A 15585-nucleotide genomic window follows, 5' to 3' on the forward strand; every position below is an offset into this window, starting at 1 on the left:
GGGCAAGGAAATGGGTGATTGTCTTGACCATATGAGGTGCTTTGAGTTTCTGGATGCAGTTCCTCTGAGAGTGCTAATGGGATTATCTGCCTGGCTTTTTGAACCCAGGAGACAGCCCATTGTCTCAATACACAAAGCAAGAGGACCAGAGTCTGGAGACTAAGGGCTGGTTCAGACGGACGTTTGGAGGCGTCGCGTTCGTTGGCGTCGCGGCGGCAATGCGTTCGGGCTTTCAGCAGCGTTCGCATTGCGTTCGGATGCGGTCGCGTTTTTTCTTCCCCTAGGGGGACATTACCCGTCGCGGTTAGCCGCCCCTGGAAGCAACATGTAGTTTCCAGGGGCTCCTTGAACGCCAGTGAAAATCGGGACCCGAACGCCGCGTTCGTGCAAACGTGTGTAAAAGCTTGGTACAAACGCTCCCATTCACTTGAATGGGAGCGTTTAACGCCAAGCCCCGAACGCTGGCAGTAAACGCTCTGCAAGCGTCCGTCTGAACCAGCCCTTACACAGGAATGTTGGAAATGTACATGACAGGCTACTGGAAATTAAATTATTAGTGGAGGTGCAAACGTTACCCTGTAAATTACATCTATTGGAAGGGGGTTGGAATCTCTGCAGACTTTAAAAAAACGGAGACAGGAAAAAGCCTTAATGAAGTTTTCACCTGGAGTTGAAAGCCTCACTTCACAATCTTTGATGTATAGACTTTTACCTGGAAATGGAATATGTCTGAGATTTAATTAAAACCTAGTTCCTCCCCTCCCCAAGGAAGTTGCAGCCTCCAGGCGTAGCTCAGAGTATAAAAAGCAGAGGCAGATACCTAGTAAGAATCCTCTCTTGGAGATAGCGCATAGCTAGAGATGATCTCGACTTCTGGTCGAACAAGCGGCATGCTCCTGCCGACAACGTTGAGACCTTCAAGTTGGTAACGTTTTTAATCCCCATTTTTATTTTTACGCAAATATCCGTGTGTGTATCTTTGTAACCTCTTATTTTTGTAACTTTTATCTTGTAACATTTTTACTTTGTCTTTTTGTAATCTTTTGTATATATTAAGTTCTGCATTGTTCCACGTTTTTATGGAATATTAAATCGTTATTTAATAAGCTTGACTTCTGCTGTGCTAAACTAACACTCATAGCCTAGAAGAGACTGAAGTGTAACCGTGTATAAGTTCATGCCTAATTGTACGCTTGAGCAACACTACCGTATGAAATTGTAATTGCATTGTGTGTATGAGACACTTCTGCGCTCGACAGCCGAGTGGGAGGTCTAACAGTATCGTTCGGAACGACTGTTAGTGGTTTTGCTTCATTACAGCGTAAGATTGCAACTGTGTGTGTGTGTGCGTGGCGTTCTCGTATTCGGCCTAAGCGCAAAGCTGACCCAAATACGAAAACGCGGAGTGCGTGTTGAGCACTCGACAGCTGGGTGAACGTGTCTAGCAACGGCTAGTGGTGGCAGTGGGAAGTGTTTGAGGGGTCCCAGCCTTGTTTTTAGCTTAAATAAGGCTGTTCCCCGCTTGATCAGGTCAAACCCGCAGTCGGGCACCGTATACGCAGGCGTGCCGCGGGCCGGTTCCTGACAGACACGAATGCTTCCAAAGCTATCTGAGGACTCTTGGAGGTGCGATTTTTAAAAGGGGGACAGTGGGGGAACGAGGTGACGTAGTGAGGACTCGGAATAATGTATGAAATCCAGAGCCTTTCTTCTTAGTAGAGTATCTAGGTTTTTTTTGTTGTAGGTCGCTTCAGAGTTGCTTCAAAGGATACCTTAGTCCTGAATCAAATCGGAAATGGTTTGTGTGTGTGGGGAGGTGCACATAGGCTTATTGCACCTCCCATGGCCCGGTGTTCATCTCCGATTGCTGTAACCGGCCCCTGGTCCACAGGCCCTGGACGCCAGAGTCAGCGCATTATGCCCGCGGGAGTACCTGCACTACACGAACACTCAGCTGCTGTCAACCGGCAATAGACTGATTTGTGTGCAGAAAACCACAGTGTTTTTCAACAGATTTAAGAGTGATTCCTGCTATAAACTTTATCCGAGGAAATGATCGTTGTGATCATAGCCGGCCTTTGACCTGAGCGACTGGAGCGGTCGCTCAGGGTGCCGGCTTCCAAAGGGGCACCTATAGCTGGCTAATTATACTGAGGGCACCTACACCTGACTTCCTATACTGGGGACACCTATAGCTGGCTACCTATACTGAGGGCACCTACACCTGACTTCCTATACTGGAGGCACCTATAGCTGTCTACCTATACTGAGGGCACCTACACCTGACTTCCTATACTGGGGGCACCTATAGCTGGCTACCTATACTGAGGGCACCTACACCTGACTTCCTATACTGGGGGCACCTATAGCTGGCTACCTATACTGAGGGCACCTATAGCTGACTACCTATACTGAGAGCACCAATAGCTGGTTACCTATACTGAGGGCACCAACACCTGGCCACCTATACTGGAGGCACCAACGCCTGGCTACCTATGGGGGAGACCTACAACTGACTCCCTATACTGAGGGAACCTATGCTTGTCTACCTATATTGAGGGCACCTACACATGAGATCCTATACTGGGGGCACCTATACCTGGCTACCTACCTATACTGAGTCTGAGGGCATTATACTATTATACATTTGTGATGTGTCACGGAGATCTGAACATTTGGCGTGATGTGTTACGACTTCAAAAAGGTTGGAAACCATTGTTCTATGAGGTAACTGAAGAAAAAAGGTAAATTGCATATGGGCCTATGTGTGTGGGCGTGTGTGTGTGCACGCGCGAAGAGGATGAAGGTGGGGGGCACACAATTCAGGTTTCGCTCAGGGCGCTGTAAAACCTAAGGCCGGCCATGGTTGTGATCGATTAACCCGGCAATATTGGCATCTAGAGAGTTTTAAGTGCTGTGCTATGGGGGGGGAAGAAGCAACCTGTTCTGAGAACTTTACATGTAACTTTAGTTTGTTGAGTGGTGTTAGAGAAATCAGGCTATTTATATCAGCAATAATAATCCAGCAGACATCACCCCCGCTTCTCATGAGAACGTTACAGTCTGTTCCCATCAAACGTACCTGTCTTGCAAGGAACCGCAGACAGTAACAATACTGGATCCCCACATAAGAGAGAGAGAGAGAAATCAGTGTAAATAGCATTATATGTAGTCATGGAACTAACTATCTTTGACGTTATAACCTTTTGAAACTGAAGATCTATTTTTTTGTTCATCTAAAGAACAAAATAGAATTTCACATGCATGGAAAATCCTGAAACTGTCATACTCACCGTGATGGCGTGTTCCGGTGTTCCCGTGTCCTTACGCGTGCACCCGGGAATACGCTGAATCTTGTAGTCCCATTCAGTTCATTACGCCGCACTGCGTTACGCAGTATGCACAAGCCCTTTCGCACACAAAGCACTACGCATTGCGCGCATGTGTTAATTCTGGAGCCAGATTCAAGCCCCACCATTATTTAAGCAGCACTGCCCTCAACTGCAGTGCTGTCCGATCTGACAGTTTAACTAACTGTAGTTCGTGTTCCTGAGTGATTATTCCTGCGTACTTCCTGTTGTGACCTCGACTATCCATTGTTTTCCGCCTGCCTCGACCCTTGGCTTGTGACCTCGACCTCCGCTGTTTGCCGCCTGTCTCGACCCTTGGCTTGTGACCCTGACCTCCGCTGTTTGCCGCCTGCCCTGACCCTTGGCTTGTTTCTGGAATACGTCTTCTCTGCTTACTGGACTATCCACTCAACAGCGTCCTCTGTTCCCAAAACCACTGTGGAATTACTTTAAGCGCAACCTGGTGGGCACTAGGCAGCGAAGTCCATCGTCTCCACTAGGGGGACGCTGGTGAAAACCCGTAGTCACTTAGACTCTGTGCTTGGGTGATCCATATCTCTGTGGTGCGGTCAACAGACCCTGCATCCTAACAGAAACTGTCTGATCAGTAACAGGAAACATTTTGACAGCCTCAGGGTCTTCTGGACATAGAGATTCTGAATCCTTAGGTTCCTATCAGTGGCGTAGCAATAGGGGTGCAGAGGTTGCAACCACATCAGGGCCCTCCCTTAACCACAGTAGTAGCTCTTTATTGGTCCTGTGCTGGTAATAATCACTTCTATAGATGCTTTGAATAGTAGTAATCAATGTCAAACTGTTCCCCATCCCCTTCTTACACCTCTGGCACTGTGGTTGTCCTTGGCAGATTTTGGTGTGTTGTATCAGTTGTTATGTATAGAGTGCTTGGGGGGGGGGGGGGCGCAATGTAAGACTTTCACTGGGGCCCACAACTCCTTAGCTACACCACTGTTTCCTATCAATGGTGCAATGGGCTAATGGAGAGTGGGATTAGCACTCACACCTCAAACACAGTGAATCCAGAGCAGGAGACTTGGGCACAGGGAGTAACTTTGGCGCTGTCAGAAGACGGAGCTGAAATTACTTTTAAAACACAATAATTCGGCTTTCAGCAATTGCTGGAAGCCGAATTATTTCATTCCCCACTATCCATGGCGGCCTGGAGGGGGAATAGTATTTAAAGGGAACCTAAACTGAGAGGGATTTGGATATTTCCTTTTAAACAATACCAGTTGCCTGGCTTCCTGCTGATCTCTTTGGTTGTAGTAGTGGCTGAATCACACACCTGAAACAAACATGCAGCTAATCCAGTCTGACTCCAGTCAGAGCACCTGATCTGCATGCTTGTTGAGGGGCTGTGGCTAAAAGTATTAGAGACACAGGATCAGCAGGAGAGTCAGGCAACTGGTATTATTTTAAAAGGAAAAATCCATATCCTTCTCAGTTTAGGTTCCCTTTAACACGGACGGAACTTGTGCAGCAGCAGGATCAGCCATATACCGGCTGTATGCTGTGCCCAAGTCTCCTGCGCCGATTCCTCTCGTACGCCTCACCCTGGTTTAAATCTCAGCCAGTGCACTGTTTGCACAGAGTCTGTATGTTCTCCCCGTGTCTATGTGGGTTTTCTCTGGATACTTTGGTTTCCTCCCACATCCCAAAAACATACAGATAAGTTAAATGGCTTCCCCCTGAAAGGCCCTAGACTATGATAGACATATATCACTATGGTATGGATTAGATTGTGAGCTCCTCTGAGGGATGGTTAAGTTACAAGACTATATACTCTGTAAAGCACTGTGGAAGATGTTGGCGCTATATACAGTAAATAATAATACAATATTTTCCTGAGATGCAATCATTCAATCAGATTTTAAGTTCAAATTGTCCAGTACATATGCAGTATAAAGTCAACCTAAATCTATTTTATGGTTGAATGGAATAGACAATTTACTCAATCAGAATGTTGGATTTTGAGATCGTATTTGAAGAGAGAAAGTGCCATAAATGTCTGATGTCAACAATCGATAATTACCTTATTATTCTGAAAATATTGTATTGTTAGTGGGCACCTTTAAGATTCCCATAAAAGATACAATCTTACCAAGTCTATGTAGTAGAAGGGTAAACTGAGAACTTTGAATGGAAACTCTAGGTAGTCCTTATACTACATAGAATTGATAACATTGTACAATCAAGATTGTATCATTAATGGACACCTTTAGAGAAGAGGAAGACATTTACAGTTGTGGTCATGTTCCTGAGATACTAAATAAGCTGAGTTAGGGTAGATTTCAAAGGAGAACTGCGCAGTCATACAACACATATTATTGAACAGAGAGGAGAACGCCAGCGCATACCACATAGGCTGCAATATGCAGCCTTAGTGGTATGCGCTGGCGTTCTCCTCGCTGTTCAATAAAATGTAAGTTACACATTTTTTTTTGCTTAGCTGCTCCCAAGGTTTTAAATTTAGGTTAGGTCACTTGCCCGGAGGTTTGCCTCCACTTGCCCGGAGGTTTGCCTCACCGTGGCGCAAGTGTCTAGTATAATACACTTTGCATGCAAACCATATTGGAAGCTAAAGTTCCCCCTAGTTTAATAAATGTTAGCATTTGTCTTGGATGCAGGGCATGCATTTTTCAGTCTGACAGAGGTGGTGTATGTAGAGATGAGCGTAATGACCTAATTACGATTTCGCGAAATTTCGCGTAATTAGTGTAATTACGATTATGGCCGTAAGTACATAATCGTAATGAAGAAGGATTTCGCGAAATTTCGCGTAAGCGTAATTTTTCGCATAATTTTCGCATTACAGTAGGTATTACGAAATTAATGCGTATGGCCATGCTCCCAAGCGGAAAAGTTGACGCATGGATCAATGTTAGGTAGCCGCCGACTTTAAGGGTTAATAGCAAAGCCCCCTTAAATGCTAAAAGCCTCAAATTTGGAGAATATATTAAGGAGATCAGGAGGAATAAGAGGAAAAAAATTTTTAAAAAAAAAGACCTTATAGTTTTTGAGAAAATCGATGTTAAAGTTTCAAAGTAAAAATGTATACAGTTAAAAACCCGCCGACTTTAACGGTTAATAGCAAAGTTTAAAAGTTTTAAAGTTTAGGAACACCAAATTCCTAGGGTATATTAAGGGGATCAGTGGGAATAAGAGGAAAAAATGTTTTTCAAAAAGACCTTATAGTTTTTGAGAAAATCGATTTTTAAGTTTCAAGGGCAAAAATGTCTTTTAAATGCGGAAAATGTCCGGTTTTTTTGCACAGGTAACAATAGTGTATTATTTTCATAGATTCCCCCAAGTGGGAAGAGTTTTACTTACTTCGTTCTGAGTGTGGGAAATATAAAAAAAAAAAACGACGTGGGGTCCCCCCTCCCAGACCTCTTTAACCCCTTGTCCCCCATGCAGGCTGGGATAGCCAGAATGTGGAGCACCGGCCGCGTGGGGCTCCGCACCCTGACTATACCAGCCCGCATGGTCCATGGATTGGGGGGTCTCGGAAGGGGAGGGGCAGCCAAGCTTTCCCCTCCCCCTCCGAGCCTTTGTCCAATCCAAGGACAAGGGGCTCTTCTCCACCTCCGATGGGCGGCGGAGGTGGAGGCCGCGATTTCCTGGGGGGGGGTTCATGGTGAATTCTGGGAGTCCCCTTTAAAAAGGGTTACCCCAGATGCCCACCCTCCCTCCCAGGAGAAATGAGTATAGAGGTACTTGTACCCCTTACCCATTTTCTTTAAGAGTTAAAAGTAAATAAACACACAAACACTTAGAAAAAGTATTTTAATTGAACAAAAAACATAACCACGAAAAAAGTCCTTTAATATTCTTAATTAACCAATAATACTTACCTGTCCCTTTAAATAAATGATCCCTTGCAATATCCTCGGAAATGTTCTATCAGTTACAATGTAACAAAGTTATTACAATGTAACAACTTTGTTACATTGTAACTACGCCGCACCCGACGTCACTCGCCGCTCAGCCGCCGCATACGCGTCCGTGCAGGACGCTAAGTCCCCGCTGGCCCCCGCTGTCCACCCCGCCCACATCTGTCACCCACATGTCACCCACATGTGGGTGACATGTGGGTGACATGTGGGAGAGGCGGGGAGGGCAGCGGAGCCGGCAGAACTTAGCGTCCTGCACGGAGTCCGGACCCGACAGAGCTCTGAGCTATATAGCTCAGAGCTCTCTAAGCATCTTTGTATTTGGGCTCCAAGGAGCCCCATTGGTCCTTAGCAGACCAATGGGGTTCCTTCAAATCAGAAGGAACCCCATTGGTCTGCTAAGGACCAATGGGGCTCCTTGGAGCCCAAATACAAAGATGCTTAGAGAGCTCTGAGCTATATAGCTCAGAGCTCTGTCGGGTCCGTGCAGCACGGACGCGTATGCGGCGGGTGAGCGGCGAGTGACGTCGGGTGCGGCGTAGTTACAATGTAACAAAGTTGTTACATTGTAATAACTTTGTTACATTGTAACTGATAGAACATTTCCGAGGCTATTGCGAGGGATCATTTATTTAAAGGGACAGGTGAGTATTAATGGTTAATTAAGAATATTAAAGGACTTTTTTCGTGGTTATGTTTTTTGTTCAATTAAAATACTTTTTCTAAGTGTTTGTGTGTTTATTTACTTTTAACTCTTAAAGGAAATGGGTAAGGGGTACAAGTACCTCTATACTCATTTCTCCTGGGAGGGGGGGTGGGCATCTGGGGGACCCCTTTTTAAAGGGGACTCCCAGATTCCACCATGAAACCCCCCCCCCCCCCCCCCCCAGGAAATCGCGGCCTCCACCTCCACCGCCCATCGGAGGTGGAGAAGAGCCCCTTGTCCTTGGATTGGACAAGGGCTCGGAGGGGGAGGGGAAAGCTTGGCTGCCCCTCCCCTTCCGAGACCCCCCAATCCATGGACCATGCGGGCTGGTATAGTCAGGGTGCGGAGCCCCATGCGGCCGGTGCTTCGCATTCTGGCTATCCCAGCCTGCATGGGGGACAAGGGGTTAAAGGGGTCTGGGAGGGGGGTCGTTTTTTTTATATTTCCCACACTCAGAACGAAGTAAGTAAAACTCTTCCCACTTGGGGGAATCTATGAAAATAATACACTATTGTTATCTGTGCAAAAAAAACTGACATTTTCCGCATTTAAAAGACATTTTTGCCCTTGAAACTTAAAAATCGATTTTCTCAAAAACTATAAGGTCTTTTTGAAAAACATTTTTTCCTCTTATTCCCACTGATCCCCTTAATATACCCTAGGAATTTGGTGTTCCTAAACTTTAAGCAGGCTTTGCTATTAACCGTTAAAGTCGGCGGGTTTTTAAATGTATACATTTTTACTTTGAAACTTTAACATCGATTTTCTCAAAAACTATAAGGTCTTTTTGAAAAAAAAAAATTTCCTCTTATTCCTCCTGATCTCCTTAATATATTCTCCAAACTTGAGGCTCTTAGCATTTAAGGGGGCTTTGCTATTAACCCTTAAAGTCGGCGGCTTTTTTATATTATACGGAGCGTTACCGTTTTATTGCGAAATTACGGTAGCGATTAATGCGAAATTACGGCATGAACGAAACGCGAAATTACGCGTTGAAAATTACGCTTACGGTATTTTCAATTACGATTTTAATGGCAATTACGCTATGCTAATTTCGCATCGTAATCGCTAATTTCGCATGCGTAATTATAGTAATGCGAAATTACGAAAATTTCGGCTTAACTCTAGGTGTATGCCTGTGCGATTAACCATTCAATTGCAACATGTCTTTAGGGACGTGCAGCCTTTTCCCCCCACCTTTTCATACAACACATATTCATTAGCTATCTGCCATCTGAAATTCCTACACACAGCAACCTGTCAAACACACAGCAATAAAACAACTGCATGAGTTAAAGGATCATTGTGTAAATGATATGAGACTGAATGTTGATTGCTCCTTGCAAATTGATTTACAAGCAGGATATACAGTATGTGTTATGTTATGCATTTGAAGGCAAGTCTCAAGTCATTCCCTGTGGCTGGATAGTGTACTGGTTAAGGGCTCTGCCTCTGACACAGGAGACCAGGGTTTGAATCTTGGCCAGGGCCGGTTCTCTCATGAAGCAAGGTGAAACATTTGCATCAGGCACAGAGATTACAGCATGTTTGTACTGTGTTTACACTAACAGCATGTAGTCAGAGTAGGAGGAGAGCGAAGTGTCATTGTTGGGGAAAAGCAGCTTGTTGCGCTGTGTGAGGAGTCTGACTGAGTGAGGAGGGGGGAGGCAGGAGAGCAGCAGTCTTCCTGCAGATATTTTCTCATATATACTGATCAGCACAACACCTCAGAATAATCATAATAAACCATCATCGTGCAACATTGCCTTGGAATCAATCTTGTTTATTCATATATTGCACTCACGTTTCTTTGATGTGTCACAGAGCTTTGAGTTTTACAGCGGGCTCTCCCCCGCGTGGTCTCCTCGATGAGTTATGTGTCTATAACGAAACTAGTCGAGGACAGAGTCTCTGGCGATTCTATGAAGTGAGAGAGGCACATGGGACGAGAGTGTGCAGCGGGGAGTGATACCACAGCGTTCAGACCGGGAGACCGCGCTGTAAAACTCAAAGCTCTGTGACACATCAAAGAAACGTGAGTGCAATATATGAATAAACACGATTGATTTTAAGGCAATGTTGCGCAATGATAGTTTATTATGATTATTCTGAGGTATTGTGCTGATCAGTATATGTGAGAAGATATCTGCAGGAAGACTGAGAGGGTCTGATTGAGAGGTGAGGGGAGCCCAGTTAATGCTCCACGTGCGAGCAGAGACCACTGTAATAATGGTCCATCCCATTTGGTGAGTGTATCACTGAAGGGTGTTGGTGGAGGTTTTGTAAGCCACATATGACAACGTGAGCGCTGTGGAGATAAAAGTTTGAAATCAAGTGAGTAGATTACCTCTGTCTGGGAACTCCAGCAATCTGGTCACAGATTAATGAACGTGGATACATTGTGATATACTATATATGAACTGGGACTCCAATGGATGTTAAAGAGGAACTTCAGCCTAAACAAACATACTGTCATTAAGTTACATTAGTTATGTTAATTAAAATAGATAGGTAATATAATCTCTCACCCACCCTGTTTTAAAAGAACAGGCAAATGTTTGATTTCATGAGGGCAGCCATCTTTTTGGTTGAAAGGAGGTGACAGGGAGCATGAGACACAGTTCCAACTGTCCTGTGTGCTGATCACCCCTCCCAGTTGCTAGGCAACGTGAATAACAACATAGGAAATCCCATCATGCTTTGCACAGCATCAGGGAAAAAAAGCCCGGGCAGTTTTCTTTGATGGGTGGAGCTTAGCTAAAAATGCAGCTAAAAATGCAGCTAAAAATGATGCTTTGGTAATAAAAACAACGTTCTGATGCTGTGAAACTGTTAAAGAAATGCCAAACCTTTTCCGTTCTGCTGAGTAGATTTTTAGTCCGGAGGTTCACTTTAACTATTTTATATTACCTCTTATACCTGTTTTACGGTTTGTGACACCTTAGCACAGTTGATATTGTATATCTATCTGTACTTTGTATGTTAGTGCGCAGGGATATTTGACATATAGGAGAGCAGCAGTGTTTCATTTGACTTGCACAGCAGAAGGGAGGAGGTGCCACTGCTGTCCTGACTGAGGAGGAATGGAGGATGTCCCACTGGCTGAGAGTGAGCAGATTGTTTGTCACAGACTCGCAGCCGGCCAGTGTGCTATTGTGTTAAGCTGCAGCATGTCATGTGACACAACATTACATGAAGCAGAGTAAATTGTCGGGTGCTGTGCAATCATTCCTAATCAGTTGTGGATGGGCACATCCTTACAAGGTAGACTCAGGCAGCAAAAAGTCTAGAACTGGCCCTGATCTTGGCTCTTCCTGTTCATCAAGCCAGCCCCTATTCAGTAAGGAGACCTTGGGAACGACTCCTTCCCTGCCTGCTGAATGCGCCCTAGTGGCGTTTTGAATCTGCCAGGAGAAAAGCGCAGTTCTTGTAGCACGGTGCCAAAACTATTGATGTCACCATATCTCCCCTATGTTTTGTTAAGCAGGGCATTCCCTCTCAGGTACACCGATTGCATCATGGAAGCTTCATTTCTATGGTGGCCATGAAGCACTGGAGGTGGGTTTTTCACATTTTAAATAAAGACGCTTTGTATGCAATTGCAGATTTTAGCAGTATTCTTTACATTCAACAATCTGGAGCGTCGCAGCAATTTCTAGATTACAATCAAAAGATCTTAAGAAAAAAGAAAAAAAGATCTTAATCATACATTTCCATGTAAAAATAGGCTTTGAGTACAGCCCCATTTGGTTGAGTTAAGTGTGAGATTTATACAGCACAAGGATTTATACTTACCTGCGGCTTCCTCCAACCCCCTAAAGTCTGTTGACTCCCATGGTGTCCATCTGGTCTTGTCCATTCTGCCGCTGTCTGCTCCCGGAAAAAATCTCATACTGACTGAGCCATTCAGGGTTTAATGCACATGGCTGCGCACATCCTTGATCACGCTCCGGTGGCTGAGTGCGTTCTGTGCAGCTACAAGCCTTCACTAACTACACAGGTGCAGGACAATCCCAGGCCACGGAAGCACAATTGAGTAGGAGCGTGGCAAGGACCATGCATGCGCAGTAGTTAGCGACTACTGGGGCTGACAGCAGAAGAACGGAGGGGACCAGACGGACATCGAGCTGGAGGAAGCCCCAGGTAAGTATAAATCCTTGTGCTGTTTACCTCAGTTTACTTTCATCATCTTGATTCTGAAAGTCCCACACTGCACAGCTGTGTAACAATCTGTAGCCCCAGGCAGCAATCAGAGGCCAGGAGAGCCCTGGTGAGACATAATCTCTGGATTCAGTAAGAATGCAGAGAACTGATCAGTGATGTGGGTGAGTTTATGGCTGAAGTCTTCACCTTCCATCCAGCATCAGAAAAGAGCTGCTGATTTGTATCTGTAGAAAACACATCCACAATGAGTTTCCAAATGAGCTTACCTGCAGCAAGAAGTGATGGGAGAACCAATGCCCGATTCATTTCCTCTCTGTCTACAACACGGGTTACCTCCTCCTATACGATAATAAGCAAGCTAGGCTACACTAACATTTATTGAGAATTACAGGTTACATATGCAAATAGTGTGCAAATCCAAGCAAATGTCTCAGCCTCATCTCTGCAAGTAATGGGATTACTCTGCCTGTTGAAAGGTCAGGTTCTCTTGAGGTTATGCCAGTAAAGCAATGTACAGACTGAAAGATCGTGTGAAACGAAAGGATGAGCGATCAATTGAGTTATTTAATGTGAACGACACCAGACTGTAACTGAAATGCCAAATGATTGTTCACCGATTGAATAATTCAATGATGCAGGATGTAGGGGGAAGCGCCACAGACTTGCAGACACATCATTTAAAAATCGTTTATAGCTCTGTACACACAGCTGACAATGAAAGATTATCTGCCGACGTGATCCATCATGTTGGTCATTCAAAATGCCGTTGTACCGTCGTAGATCATTCGTTGGTTGCTCACGTAAGACATTCTTTGTGCTTTAGATTTTTAATCAAGATTTGAATGATGAGTCATTTATTGTTTGTTTCATTTTATTTCCCTGTGTGTACAAGGCTTTAAAGTAGTCTGCTGAGTAATGTATGATCTGCGGCCTAACGATTACGTTGTGGATCAGGTGACAAGTTTTTGTGTGTGTACATTTTCTTCTTTGTCTCTGGCAATTTGCCACCTGAAGAAAAATGTAAACTGCTAAGATCTGATTTGCATTGCTGTTGCTAATTGTTGTTAAACTGGATCGATAAAATTGTGATTGACGAGCGTGACGTTAGATACTTGCCGCAGTAGGGACAGGGCCGGTTCTAGTCTAGTCTAGGGGATATGTGAGGGAGCAGGCTGATGTTGTACTTTGTTCTCTGGTTGTACTCGATGGACGTATGTCTTTTTTCAACCCAAATAACTATGTAACTAGACTTTTTGCTGCCTGAGGAGAACTTGTGAGGATGCGGCCGCCCCAGAATTGGAATGAGCGCACAGCACCTGACAATTTGCACCGCACGTCATAGTTGCAGTGAGCCCCCCAATAAACACCCTCAGTATAGGTAGGTAGCCAGGTATAGGTGCCCCAGTATAGGTTAGCCAGGTACAGTTACCCCAGTATAGGTTGGCCAGGCACTCTCTTCACTTCCTGTTTCTGCCTGGTGCTGCCCCCAGACTTCTGTCACCTGAGGAAGTTGCCTCACTTGGCATCATGGGCGGACCGGGCCCGAGTAGGGTGGAGGCTTCCCTGGTCCTCCTATACCCCTCCAGGGCTGAGCTAGGAGCAGCAGTAAAGTTTTTGGCAGTTGGACGGAGCAACTGCAAGTGGCAGGAACATAAGAGAAATGTAATTTATGGCTCATTTTACTCTGGAAGAAACATACTTCTTATTTGTGTATGTTTACATGTATTTTACATATTACAATTTTTTGCAATAGTGGCCCTTTAAAGAAAAAAAAATTACAGGTTCACTTTAATAATTGTACCTGTTTAAAGCACATATAATACGTTACTAGCACAGCACCTATGTAGAGCTAATACAGTGATTGAAGGAGGGACCGTAGTAGTAATCCCTGGTACCGGTGCCCAGGTGCTATCGCAACCAATGCATCCCCTAATACAGGTACTATGCCACCCAGAGATGGATTAAGATGTAATTGGGCCCAAGGCAAGGTAGTAGATTTAGTGTCCCCTTGTGGTCCTTTTGGTACGTTGAAGTGGAGAGAAGTCAATCAAAGAAGCTAACAGGTGGGCCCCTTGAAACCCACAACACCCTAAGCATCTGCCTAGGTTGCCTGGTGGATGATCCTGCTCTGATGCTACCGTCGCTGACCCCTGTAGAGTACCCACCTCAGTGAATATTCCCCAATGGAGTGGAGCACTAAATGGACATGGGGTTTATTCTATCCCGCCTCACGTAATTCAAGCACATGTCCAATCTCACATCCAGTGTGATTTCAAATCTGAGTAATTTAAACTTATGTAGAAAGTATAAAAATAAGGTACTTACCTTGGATAAAAAAAATCCACTAAATGGTTACTAACTTTAATGAAAGGGAATCAGGCCTCCACTGTAGCCTGCTGCTGAGCTCACTGGCATCAGACAGTATAAATGTATGGCGCTGGAGTTATAGTGTGGCTGGACTAGTATCTGCTGGCAGCAGTGTATAATATATCCCTCTGGGCACTGTGCCCAGCACACCTTCACATTGCTTCATGCCAGCTAATGCCTGTGATCATTTCTATTTGTGTAATTTGTTCCTTCTGTAGGAAAAATAAGTCTACAGGATGTACATCTATGTGCCAAGAAAGGAATAAGTCAATATAAATAAGCAAATTATTCAAGCAGCAGGAAATGGGTTTTGTTTCATACAGAGTCTCATTATTAGATATTATCGCCTTCCATCATTCACTGCTTAAAGGACAATCCCGCTCTCATTTACAGAAATTGCTAAAAACATTGCCACAAATCAGCCCCCTGGCCACCCTGCTGCTTATCCCACATCTCCAACATTGCCACAAATCAGCCCCTGAGCCACCCAGCTGCTGCTCCCACATCTCCAACATTTCCACAGATCAGCCCCCGAACCACCCAGCTGCTGATCCCACCTCTCCTACATTTCCACAGATCAGCCCCCGAGCCACCCAGCTGCTGATCCCACCTCTCCTACATTTCCACAGATCAGCCCCCGAGCCACCCTGCTGCTGATCCCACCTCTCCTACATTGCCACAGATCAGCCCTTGAGCCATCCCGCTGCTGATCCCACATGTCCAACATTGCCACAAATCAGCCCTTGAGCCATCCCGCTGCTTATCCCACCTTTTCAACATTGCCACAAATTAGCCCTTGAGCCATCCCGCTGCTGATCCCACCTCTCCAACATTGCCACAAATCCACCTCCGAGCTTCCCTGCTGCTGATCCCACCTCTCCAACATTGCCACAAATCAGCCCCTGAGCCACCCTGCTGCTGATCCCACCTCTTCAGTATTGCCACAAATCAGCCCCTGAGCCACCCTGCTGCTGATCCCACCTCTCCAACATTGCCACAAATCAGCCCCTGAGCCATCCTGCTGCTGATCCCAACGCTTCAACATTGCCACTAATCAGCCCCTCTGCCACCCTGCTGCTGATCCCAC

The sequence above is a fragment of the Hyperolius riggenbachi genome, chromosome 6 (assembly GCF_040937935.1).
Source record: "Hyperolius riggenbachi isolate aHypRig1 chromosome 6, aHypRig1.pri, whole genome shotgun sequence".
Taxonomy (NCBI): Eukaryota; Metazoa; Chordata; class Amphibia; order Anura; family Hyperoliidae; genus Hyperolius; species Hyperolius riggenbachi.